Here is a 12,531-nt window from a genome sequence, read left to right on the forward strand (position 1 = left end):
GCTAACACCCCACTTCCTAGTTTCCAAAGTGTTCACATATTGTTCCATCCCTTTCTTTCATCTTGGGAGGTCTCTTTTCTTATTGTCTTTTTCTCATTTAGGCTGAGTAAACTGCAGCTCTGAGAGTTGCTGTCTCTTCCCACTCTCCCCTTCCCCTCCCTCAGGGAGGGGCCTTCATCTGGCCACAGCCCTAGTCGAACAGAGGCTGGGAAGGGGTCAACATCAGAGGGAAAGGGATGAGAGGAAACACCAAGTGGAGGAAAGAGCAAGTGTAAAGGCCTGGAGGCCTGAGACTAGAGGGCATGTTTTCAAGGAAGTCTGGATCACAGATCCAAGGAGGTGGAAAGCTAGGAAAGTTGGGGCTGGAGAGTTCCAAGGGATGCGATCCTAAAGAGCCAGAAGCAATGGGGAAACACTCAGAATTTGATCAGGGAAGTAATGTGATCAAATCAGGATTTGGAAAAAAGACCCTGCAGCCAGAGGAGAGAAGTGCTTACAGGGAAGCAGTGTGGAGATGGAGAGACCAGAGAGAGAGAGAGTGCTAACAGTAATCCATGAGAGGGGTAGGGTCCCTCATATGTCCTGGATATCCCTAGTTCACCACCCACTTCACCCTGCTTTGCTCAGATTGGATGTACCAGGGCATTTATGATACAAGCACTCATGTAGCAGTTTCTCTTTGCTCAGAATCATTCTAAGCACTGTACATTTACTAACTCTTTATCCTTACAATTTGTGAGGTAGTTTATGTTTCCCTCCCATTTTACGGATGAAGAAACTGAGTCTCGGAGAAGTTTATTTATGTGTTTGGAATCACAAAGTGCTAGAGTCAAATTCAAACCCATCACCTGGTTCCAGAATAAGCTTTTCTACCTTCCAAAGGGAGGATGGGAATTAGGTGAGAAAGGGAGGAGAGAAGAGGGGAGGAAGGGAGGTTTGAGGACCAGCCTGCTTCAGAGTGGCAAGGAAGGGAAGATGAAGGGAGACAGCTGCCCTGGATCAGGAAGGAGCAGCCATTTGCAGTCCTTCAGCCCAACATCCCTTTCATGTCCAGGGACTGTTTTGGTCCCAGCAATGCTCAGGAGTTGGAGTGCCAGCTGTTGTCCAAGGCTGAAAATGGAGGACGAAGAGTTAGGGATTAAGGGAGTTTTCCAAGCTGGATACAAAGCTGACAGTCTTTATCCGCAGGCATGTGTAGACTGGTGGGAGTTTTTGTGGGTTGGGCAGGAGGGGAGTCCGAATCCCAATGTGATTAAGCAGGAGAAGTGTCTCTTCCTTTCTTTCTCCTCTACAACTCCAGGCAAGGAGACTCATGTAGTGCATGGAGCCCTGAGCAGAGGGAAGATCTGACCTCAGATCCCCTTATGGCCCTGGGCCAGTTCTGCATGTGTATGGATAGGGCCTGACAGAGTTAGGTTCTCACCTCCCGGGCCCCACCCAATGGAGGCAGCCCCTCTACCTCCCATGCCTCTCCACATCCCAGGATCAGCCTGTTCAAACAGGCAGTAGAAGTCACACTTTTATGTACGAGACTCTAGAGCCAGGAAACCTGGGTTCAAAACCTACTCATTCCTTCCTGGCTCTATGACCTTAGGCAAGTCACTCAATTTCTCTTAGCTTCAGAAAAGAAAGTAAAATGGTGGGCTTGGGGGATAACCAGTGCCTTCCTCCTAGGGCTGTGGTGAAAATTAATGCTAATCATTAGCTGGGGTGATGCCTCCCTCAGGAAGCCCTCTTGGATCTCCTACCCAGCCGTGCCCTGCTCCCTATCCCTCAGAGAAACCTCCCTGACCCTCCCCTATTATGAGCTTCCATGACACTTTAGTCTTTTCCTTCTTGACATCAATACACTGGCAATTTATCTTTTATGTTTGCCTGTTTGGAATTGTCTGGGAGCTCCATGAGAGTCGGGACAATTCATCCATTTTCTTCACTGACAAATCGCCGAGTGCCCAGTGCTGTGCCTGGCACTCAATAGATAGTCTATAAAAATCACTGAATGAATGAATGAATGAACAAGTGATCAGCCCTATGAAATAGGTTCTGCTATTCTCCTCATTTTATAAACAAAGTAACTTATTCGGAAAAGGGCAGCGACTTGCTTAACTATGAAGCCCTTCTGTGTGTCAGGAGCTGTGCTAAGAAATTTACTGATATTACCACATGTTATCCTCAAACTAGCCTTTTTTGGGGGGGGGTGAGGAAACTGGGACTCAGGGAGGTGCTGTCATTTACCCGAGACCATTAGTTAGGAAGTAGCAGAGTTGGCATTCGAGAACTCTAGTTCAGGCAACTGGAGGAGTGACACTGAGGAAGGAACTGATGGGGTGCCTGAGTGGGTCAGGTGGGAGGGACCCACTTGTCACTGGTGCTGTAGAGGGGACTCTGCCCTGAGCAAGTTTGGACCAGTGTGTTCTGAGATCAGAGATCAGGGATTCAGACTAAGACCAAAGAGGAAGTACAGGGGTGGTGTTCCACTGGGGCCGGGGGCAGAATAACTTGGGCAAAGGCTCTGCAGTGGGACTGAGCCAGGCTCATTCAAGGGCTAAGATGAGGCTGGGTCTGGCTGATGTGGAGGCAGAAGGTGAACCACAGCTGGTCAGAAGTGGGTAGGTCCTTTGAGATCTCATCTAGTTCCCTGAGCTCTTCTTTCATTTTACACACAGGGACACTGAGGTCCAGAGAGAAGTATATCTAGCAAGTGGCAGAAGCAAATCTGGGAGCTTTTCCTTAGTGCCCAAGGACATGGCCTCTGGGCTTTGTTGGGAATCACTCTTGGAAACAGCCTTCATCACATTTCCTCAAGTAGCTAAGAGCTTAATCCGTGCCTACCACACCTTCTGCTTGGACCAGTTTCTAATACACAGGACCAGTTTCCCTCTGCTTGGACCAGTTTCTAATACACAGGACTAATTCCTTTAGTCCTGTGCAAACTGTGCACAAGATAATTGACACTGCATTGTTTATAACAAGAAAAATTGGGAACGACCCACATGCCCATCAGTAGGGGACTGGCTAAATAAATCATGGACTTCCTGACAACGGAATGGCATGTGGCAGTAAAGGAGGTGACGAAGCACTCTGTCTCCTAATACAGAGAGGCAGCCGTATGGAAAAGCAAGGGACAGAACAGGTGAAAAGTGGGACTAATAATCTATATTTGTATTTGTTTGCATATGCATAAAGAAACTTTGGAAGTCTACATAAGGAAATGAGATTACTGGGGAGCACTGGGCAGAAGGGAAACAGGTTGGGAGGGAGACTTTATAATATGCCTATTTATAATTTTTTGAATCATGTGAATGTATTTACCTATTAATAAATCGAAATAATAATGGGGACAGCTGCTACTCAGCTACTGCTGAGTGTTGTCATATGGGAATAGGCAGTCAGTATGGTCAGATCTTCCAATTACTCAAGAGAAGCCAGAAATCCAGATTTTATTGTAAAATCTCTTGATTTTTAAACCTTGGCTCCATTTTCTCTCAAATACTTTTCAGGCCAAATAAATAGGTCAGTGGGTCAGATGTGGCCTGAGGGCCACCAGGTTTCAGCCTCGGCTCTAACGGCCTTCTGCTTCCGGGCTGGAGTTCTCAGCAGCCCAGGTCTCTGCCCCACTGTGGGCAGCTGGAGACAGAAGCAGAAAAGTGTCTTGTCTTGCCCCTTTCCTGGCACCCTCCAACCCTTGCCCCTTGGGGCTGTGGTATTTGGGGCTTTTAACTCGAGACCTGCAAGGCAGAGAGAGGTTATGAACGCTCAGATAAATCCTTCCCCCGGGGCCCTGCAGGCGTCAAGGCACAGCTGTCTCCTGCTGCCCACCCATCTGTCCCTGGGAAGTGGGGACAGAAGTGGGGGTGGGCAGGAGTCTCCACTCTGAGCTTCAGATCGCTGGGCTCTGTCCAGACTCAGCCTCCAAGAGATTGTGAGGAAAGAAAAACAGGGGCTTGGCTGCACCTAGCTGGTGTGTGCTGAGGCAATTCAAGTAAATACAAAACGCCAGAGCTGGAAAGGCCCTGAGGGACCATCTCATCACACCCCTTGTTGTGCAGCTGGGAAGACTGACCTCTGCTCCCCAGCACCCCGCCCCAGACCATAGCTTTGTCGCTACTGTCCTGGACAACTGGACTGCACCAGCCTCTTCACTGGGCGCCCTGCAGCCTTTCTTTCCCTCCTATTGTTCAGTCTCCACCATTAGCCAGAGGAGCTTCTTTAAAAGAGAAATCTGGGGCTTCCCTGGTGGCGCAGTGGTTGAGAGTCCACCTGCCGATGCAGGGGACACGGGTTCGTGCCCCGGTCTGGGAAGATCCCACATGCTGTGGAGTGGCTAGGCCCGTGAGCCATGGCCACTGAGCCTGCGCATCCGGAGCCTGTGCTCCGCCACGGGAGAGGCCACAACAGTGAAAGGCCCGCGTATCGCAAAAAAAAAAAAAAAGATATCTGATCAGATCCCATTCTGCTCAGAATCTTCTGATTACTTCCTACTCACTTTGAGCCTGACTCCTCAGCCCTGCCTACAATCTCTCTCCTGCTCTCCTCTCCAACCTCTCATCCTTCGGTCTTGCCCTCGCACATTCTGTTCCAGCCACACTCTTTGCTATTCCTTTAACATGCCAGCTTTTGTTCCTTCTGCTCCCCCAGGTGTTCACAAGGCTCCATCTCTCTCTTTTCTAAAATGTTGCCTCTTCAGAGGGGTTTTCCTCATCATTTCTCCCCTATGCTCTGTCGCCTCACCTGCCTTATTTTTCATCCACAGATGTTATAATACGTATGTTTTTGTTTATCACTACATGATGTTATAATACGTATGTTTTTGTTTCTCGTCTAGAGTACAAGATCTGCGGAGGCAGCAGTCTTGCCTACATTGTTCGCCACTGTGTCCTTGGCACTTAGCAGATTTTGGCACATAGATGCTTAGTGATCCTGAACCAGCTGTGACGTGAAAGGGCACAGTCTACAATTCAGGTGACAGCCAGTCCTGATTCTGCCATTACCTGCTTAGGTGACCTTAAGCAAGTCACGTCGCCTCTCTGGGCCTCAGTTTCCTCATTTGTAAAACAAGGGAATCACAGAGACACCTTCAATTCAACAATCCTGGGATGTCTTCTCTATTCCAACGTCACTTTCTCCTCCATGGAATCTGAAAGTCCTTTAAACAAACGTCATTGTGTTTATTGAATAGTTAATACATTCACAGTATTCAAAATTCAAAGGTACAAAGGCAGCACATATGTCTTTCCTATCTTGTTCTCCAAGGTTCTCCTTCCCTTAGGTACACAAGTTTCCTCTCCCTCCCTCCCTCCCTTCCTCCCTTCCTTCTTTATTTCTCCCCTGCCCCCCATTGCTTATCTTTATACTGTCCTTCACCATTCTGAAACAAATCATAGCTTAATTATACACAGTTCTGTGTTTTGCTTTTTTTTCACATAACAGCATTTCTGGAGGTTGCTTTATATCAGTGCATAGAGAGCACTCCTGTTCTTTTTTGTGGCATCCCAGTGTTCCATTGCATCGATGTACCATAATCTACTTCACCAATCCCCTAGGTGGTGGGCAATTAGCCCGTCACCAGCCTGTAGCAATACTTCAGTGAATGACTTTGTGGACACACCATTTTGGATACCTGTATAATAAATGGACTTGCTGATTCGATGGTAGGTGTGTTTATAATTTGGATAGATGCCCCCTATAGGGACTATACCAATTTATCCCACACATATCAGCATTGAGTAAAAGTGCTCAAAATAAGCCTTTTTAAATGGACTGCAATAAGTCCTCAAGACTCCTTGTATAATAGATGAATAAATTGTTCAACCTTGCTAAGCCTGTTTCCTCGTCAATAAAATGAGTATCCTACTTCATAGAGTGGTGGTAAGGATCAAATGAGATAGTGCATGGGAAGTCCTCAGCCTAGTTCTTGGCACATAGTAGGGCCTCTATGAAGGTTCGCATTCCTCCTCTGCTTGATGTTATCATCTGCCCCCAGACTGCAAGCTCTGTGGGAACAAGGGCCTTGTCTGTTTTGTTCGGTGCTATAGCACAGCCCTGGCTAATGGTAGGTGTCCAATAATTATTTAGTAAGTGAATGAGCCCACTTTCCAACTTCACTTCGCCCACTAGGCCCTGCATTATGACCTAGCTCCTGCCTGTCCATTCAGCTCATCCCCTACCTCTTTCTCCCCTTCTCCTTGGGATCCAGCTACACTGCCTCCTCCAGGTTCCCTCCTGCCACAATGCCTTTGCACTTGCTGTTTCCCCTGCCTGAAACAATTTCTTTACCCCATACCCACCCATAACCTCTCCATTTGCTTAGTTTATTTCTACTCATCCGTAGGTCTCAGGTCAAATGTCACTTTCTTAAGAAAGCTACCTCTATTCCCTGATTTACGTTGGGACACCCCTCTATACAATCTCATTGGACTCTGAGCTTTTCATTTGAGCCTTATCACAATAGGAATGGTGCCTGCATGAATGTCAATCATATCCCTGTGACCAAAAGCCCGTGAGGCTCAGGACTAGGCCTGTCCTGTTTACCATTGAATCTGCAGAGCCTGGCACAGTGTAGGCACTCAATAACCATGGCCTTGAGTGAATAACTGAGTGCCAACACCCATTTTACAGAGAGATTGAGCCACGCATCCCCACCCAACACTGTGGAAGTCTGGACTCCATGTTCCACTCTCTTTCCAGTGGAAAGAGCAACTTCCGTAATGTTTTGGTTGGTAAAGAAGAAGAGAGAGGGGCTTCCCTGGCGGCGCAGTGGTTAAGAGTCTGCCTGCCGATGCAGGGGCACGAACAGGACACGGGTTCGTGCCCCAGTCCGGGAAGATCCCACATGCCGCGGTAGCGGCTAGGCCCATGAGCCACGGCCACTGGGCCTGCGCATCCGGAGCCTGTGCTCCAGGGAGAGGCCACAAAAGAGAGAGGCCCCCGGACAGAAAAAAAAAAAAAAAAAAAAAAAAGAAGAGAGAGAGAGATTGGACTCTTAATTCCCTCCAAGCATGATTATGTCACGGCCTCACTCATTCATTCAGCAGACCTCTCCGGGGACATCATCTGAGGGTCCTGGGTACTTGAGGGGAAGCCCACAGAGCCCCTAGCCTCAGTGGGCTCCCATGTCAGTGAGAAAGCCAAAACCATGGCAAAAATAGGTTTAGTCCAAAACAAGAAAGTGATCGATGCCAGAAGAAAAGGAGGACGACAGTCCTTCTGGAAGACCTGAGGGAGAGCCACCCTCCTGGGGGACCAGGTCGGGGATGGGATGGGGTCTTCTAGCAGGAGGGGCCTTAAGAGAAGAGTAAAAGCCTCAACAAGTGGAGAAGGAAAGCAAAGGGTACTCCAGGCAGAGGGCACAGCCCAAGCAAAGGCAGAGAGGTGGGCAAGTCAGGGAGTGTTTGGGAACTAGGGTTCAAGGAGAGTAGAGGAAGATGAAGTGGAGAAGAACTCACAGACAGGTATCAGGAGATGTGTCCCTGAAGGATCATTGCAACACTTCTTACAATCCCCAAAGATGGAAAACAACTTAAGTGTCCATCCACAAAAGAATGGGTCAGTAAACATGATACTCACAACCACCACACTGGCAAGCCGCAGAAAGGTGGATAATACCTGATGTTTGGGAGGATGTGCATCAGTGGTAGGGCATAAATGAGTACAGCCATTCTGGAGGGCAGTGTGGCATTTTTCAGGGATAAAAAGTGTGTGCGTGCCCTTCATCAAGGCAACAGCACACTAGGGTGTTCGTTGTGGCACTGTCTGTGTCAATGCAGAGAAAAAGGGAACTCAAGCACCCACAACCAAGGAGGAGGACGTATGAAATGTGGTGGAAGCGGTTACAGGTTCTCTGGAGCTTCCAGGAACAAGGAACTAGAGGTACACAGAGGATGTGGATAGATCTGAGGAACATCGAGATGAGAGAAAAAAAAAAAAGTGGGACATTAACACAACTTACAGCACAATAATATTATGTGGCTTATCCGTATCTACTATCTACTAAAACTAATCATACCCAGCAATCCCACTCCTCGGTATTCACGCCACAGAAAGGATACATATGTGTGTGTACCCAAAGACATGCACACGACTGTTCATATCCGCGCTCTTTGTAACAGCCCCAAGCTGGGAACCACCACAGCTCCACCAGCAGCAGAATGGCTTAACTGCTGTGAGCCCTCTGATGGAGTACGCTTCAGCATCGAGAGTAAGTGATCTACAGCCACACCCAGCGATAGAGACAGATCCATGAACAAAATGTTGAGCGAAAGAAGTCAGACATAAAAGAGCACACTCTGTGTGATTCCATTTGTATAAAGTTCAAAAACAAGCAAAACCGATGTATGGTGTTAGAAGTCAGAGTGGTGGTTACCTTGGGGTGGCGGACGGGAGGGCTTGGAGGGCTCTTCTGGGGAGGGGGCTGCTTGATCTGTGTGCTGGGTACTTGGGTGTGTTCAGTTTTTGAACGTTCATAAACTATAGTATACTTAAGACTTGTGCACTCCTGTGTGTGTTATACCTTAATAAGAATTTTTTTTTTTTTTTTTTTTTTTTTTAGTACGCGGGCCTCTCACTCTTGTGGCCTCTCCCGTTGCGGAGCACAGGCTGCGGACACGCAGGCTCAGTGGTCATGGCTCACAGGCCTAGCCGCTCCGCGGCATGTGGGATCTTTCCGAACCAGGGCACAAACCCGTGTCCCCTGCATCGGCAGGCGGACTCTCAGCCACCGCGCCACCGGGGAAGCCCAATAAGAAATTTTAAAATACATAAACACATAACACAACTACTATGCATTTTTCAAGAAATCACAAATATTTAAGGACATATATCAAACACAGTAGAGAGGGTTTCGGTGAGCTCAGAATTGAGTGGGGGTGGGGGGAAAAGGAGAAAATAATATAAACAAGAGAGGGCCTTTGAAGACTAACTCATGATCACGTGCTAAGAGCTGAGAGGTGGGATTAATTCAACCACCTGTACTTTACTGCATGAAAAATAAATGTAAAACAATTTAGGAAACTAGATAAACAAATGAACTCTGGTGCTTATAGACTATAGAATACTCTGCAGCAGTCAGGGAATAGGAGAGAGATCTAAATATACACATCAAAGATGTCCAAGAGCAAACAGGCTGCAGAGTGATCATTTGTGTGCAGTGCCTTCCATCCCACCTCCCTACCCTGCCACGCACATAATAGTCTTGCATATGTTCTCTGGGTTCCTAACTACATCTTTAAATGAACATCATCACACACCCAAACTGGGACTGTGGAGAGAACTGAGATGGGGGAGGGGTGTCAAAACGGAACTTTAGTCTTCTCTGTAATGTTTTCATTTTCAATAAGAAGAATCTATTCATGGAATTTTACATGAATGGATTTAGTATTAAAGGTAGTAGTGAAGACCAGCTCACAGGCTTCCCTGGTGGCGCAGTGGTTGAGAGTCCGCCTGCCGATGCAGGGGACACGGGTTCGTGCCCCGGTCCGGGAAGATCCCACATGCCGCGGAACAGCTAGGCCCGTGAGCCATGGCCGCTGAGCCTGTGCGTCCAGAGTCTGTGCTCCACAATGGGAGAGGCCACAACAGTGAGAGGGCCCACAAACACCAAAAAAAAAAAAAAAAAAAAAAGACCAGCTCAGGGAGGCCGGGAATGTTCTGGGCTTGTATTATCTTTGAGGTCACTTTTAAGATTTTTCAAGTCAAGCCTTGGGACCATCTGTTGCCTGATGAAATTGAGGTGCAGGGAGTTAGGACACAGGTCCCCACCTGGCATCCTCATCTGGCTTCATGACCTCGGGAGGATCCCATGCCCTTTTTGGGCCTCAGTGTCCTCATCTGCCCAATGGGAATCAGATTTCTTCGTTCCCTGGGGACGTGGGAGGATGAAGTGAGGGCATGAGGAGAATCACATGAATATAAGGGATTATTCTCTGGGTCAGGGGAGGAGAGGGAGTGGAAGCCTCCCCTCCACCTGCCAAGCCCACAAGGCACAAAGGAAGCGGAGGGAGGCGCTGGGGACCACCCAGGAGAGCAAACAGCCCATCTGTGGGACAAGGGCACGCTGTCAGCAGCTGGGAGGTCTGGCCTGGACCACTCGCAGGCCAGAGCCCCTGGGGCAGCCACCCAGGCTGCCTGGAAAATTGGGATATTGAGCCAGCTTCCTGCTGCTCCCAACTCCAGTGCAGTCACAGCCCTGTCACCTCTCCAAGCCCCCATCACCACCCTCCCACCCCCAACACACACACACACACACACACACACACACACATACTTGTGCACCATACTTGCCCTTTTTAGCCCATCCTATCCCCACAGCCAGAGAGGTTTCACAAGGTAAAACCCACTCACGTCCCATGCTTGCTCAAGGCCCTCCAGTAGCTTCGTATTGATCTGGGAACAAAATCCAATCCCCTTACCTTAACAAGGCCTGGCATGACCTGCCGCTCCCACCTCCACCTCCAGCACAGGGGTTAAGAGCCTGGCCTCAGAGAGATCTGCCTTGGTTAGAATTCTGGCTCTTTTCCTCATTCATTCATTCAAAAATGTTTATTGAGCACCTACTGTGGGCCAGGTAGTGTTCTAGGTATTGAAGATACATCAGAAACAAATGAGACAAAGATTCCTGCCCTCATGGAACTTCCTTTCTAACAGAGGGAGATTAACAATAAATATAAGTAGATTAAATAGCATGCTGGAAAGTGACAAAAACTGTAAAAAAAAAAAAAAGTAGAGCAGAGGAAGTTGATCAGGAGTACTGGGGGGTGGGGTGGGGGGTTTATTTTTAAATAGAATGGTCAGGGTAGGCCTCACTGAGAAGGTGAAATTTAAGCAAAGACTTTTAGGAGCTGAGGGAGGGAGACAAGAGGACACCAAGGGAAAGTACAGGCAGAGGGAGCAGCCAGTGCAAAGGCCCTGAGGTGGAACTGCACCTGGCTGGTTTGAGGAGCAGCAAGGTGATGGGGAGAGAGGTGGGAGAGGCTCAGAGAGGTAGGGCAGGTCATGTAGGGCCTTGCGGGCCTCGGTGAGGAGTTTGGCTTTTACTGAGTGAGATGGGAGCGTTGGAGGGTTCTGACCATAAGGGAGTGGGGGAGGCAGGACAGGGAAGGAGAGGAAGCCAAGTAGCACTTGCGGATGTCGTGTGGGTGGCTGCTTCAGCCTGACTCCATGGGGGAACTCTGGAGCATAAGTTACACCTCAGAGTTATCCACCCACACCCCTGCCAGCATCCTACGCAAAGAAGGTGGGCTTTCATAACCCTGAAATGATGAGCTACAGCTTGGAGAAAGGGTGGGTCCCCCCAGAAGGCTCCAGCAGCCTGAGAGCAGTCCTCCCAAAGAAAAGAAGTGGGTGCTGGTCACTGAACACTTACCCAAGGATGGGGCGCACAGAAACAGTCAAAGGAGGTCCAAGGGGAAGGGGTGCAGCATCATTCTTATTGCCTCCAGTCCCCAAAGCCCCAGTAGTTACAGCCCTTTTGGCCTGGGGCGGTGGGTGGCTAACGATGGGGCATACCCTAGTGTGATTGGTAGAATTTTCTGGTTAGGAAAGACCGAGGGTCCACCTCCACCTGAGTTGCAGAGGGTTCCATGCTCTGCAATGTCCTGATAACATGGCAGTCCAGCCTTATACACCTTATGGGATGGGGAGCTAGTTACCCTTGGGTTAGATCTGTTCACTTTTGGATACTTTGGGTTTTAGAAAGTTCTGCTTCATGTTGAGCCCATGGCTGAGCACCGACTGTATGCCAGCCACCATACTAGGTCCTGGAGACACAGCAGCAAACATGACAGACAAGGTCCCTACCCTGAGGAACTCTCAACTGGAGAGGGAGATGATTAGAGAAAAAGATGGTGTGGTAAGTGCAGAGGTATGGGTAGCCCAGCAAGCTGTGGGGGCCCCGAGAGGACTCTTGACCTTTGGGAGGAGGTGACACCAAGCTGATAAGTGGGGGACATGTAGTAGTTATACAGGTACAAAGTTTGGGAGAAAACGAATCCAGGCTGATGGAAGAGTGTGTGCAAAGGCCCGGAGAATCCCACCAGTGTTCACTATCTCCATTGCTACCCTCTGTCCAGCAACTATCCTCTCCTGCCTGGATGATTGTAACAGCCTCCTCGTGGGTCTCCCACAGAGAGGCAAAGAAGCTGGGGTAGGCAGCCACTAGCTCCTTCCTCTTCTTTGTTGAGGGCCACTCCTGTGGATGTTAACTCACCTGCATTCCCCACTCAACCTGCATCTGTGAGCAGGGAGAAAGAGGAAGCCACAGGCCTGTGCTGCAGTACTTGCAGGCCACCCCCAAGGAGGGCCTGGCCATGTGGGCGGGGCACCTATAGGCCCATCTATAGGTCCACAGGCTCCATGCCTCCTTCCCCTTTCTGACATCACTTCCTTCTCTGCCCGCCCCTCCCTCCCCCCACATTCTGTTCCACCTACACTGGCTTTGCTGTCCTTCCAACTTGCCAAATGAAGGCTCATCTCAGGGCCTTTGTATTTGCTGTTCCCCCTGCCTGGAATGCTCATCCCCCAGATGCCCACGTGGCT

Source organism: Aethalodelphis obliquidens, unplaced genomic scaffold (assembly GCF_003676395.1).
Source record: "Aethalodelphis obliquidens isolate GAN/ISIS:26980383/991018 unplaced genomic scaffold, ASM367639v1 scaffold42, whole genome shotgun sequence".
Lineage (NCBI taxonomy): Eukaryota > Metazoa > Chordata > Mammalia > Artiodactyla > Delphinidae > Aethalodelphis > Aethalodelphis obliquidens.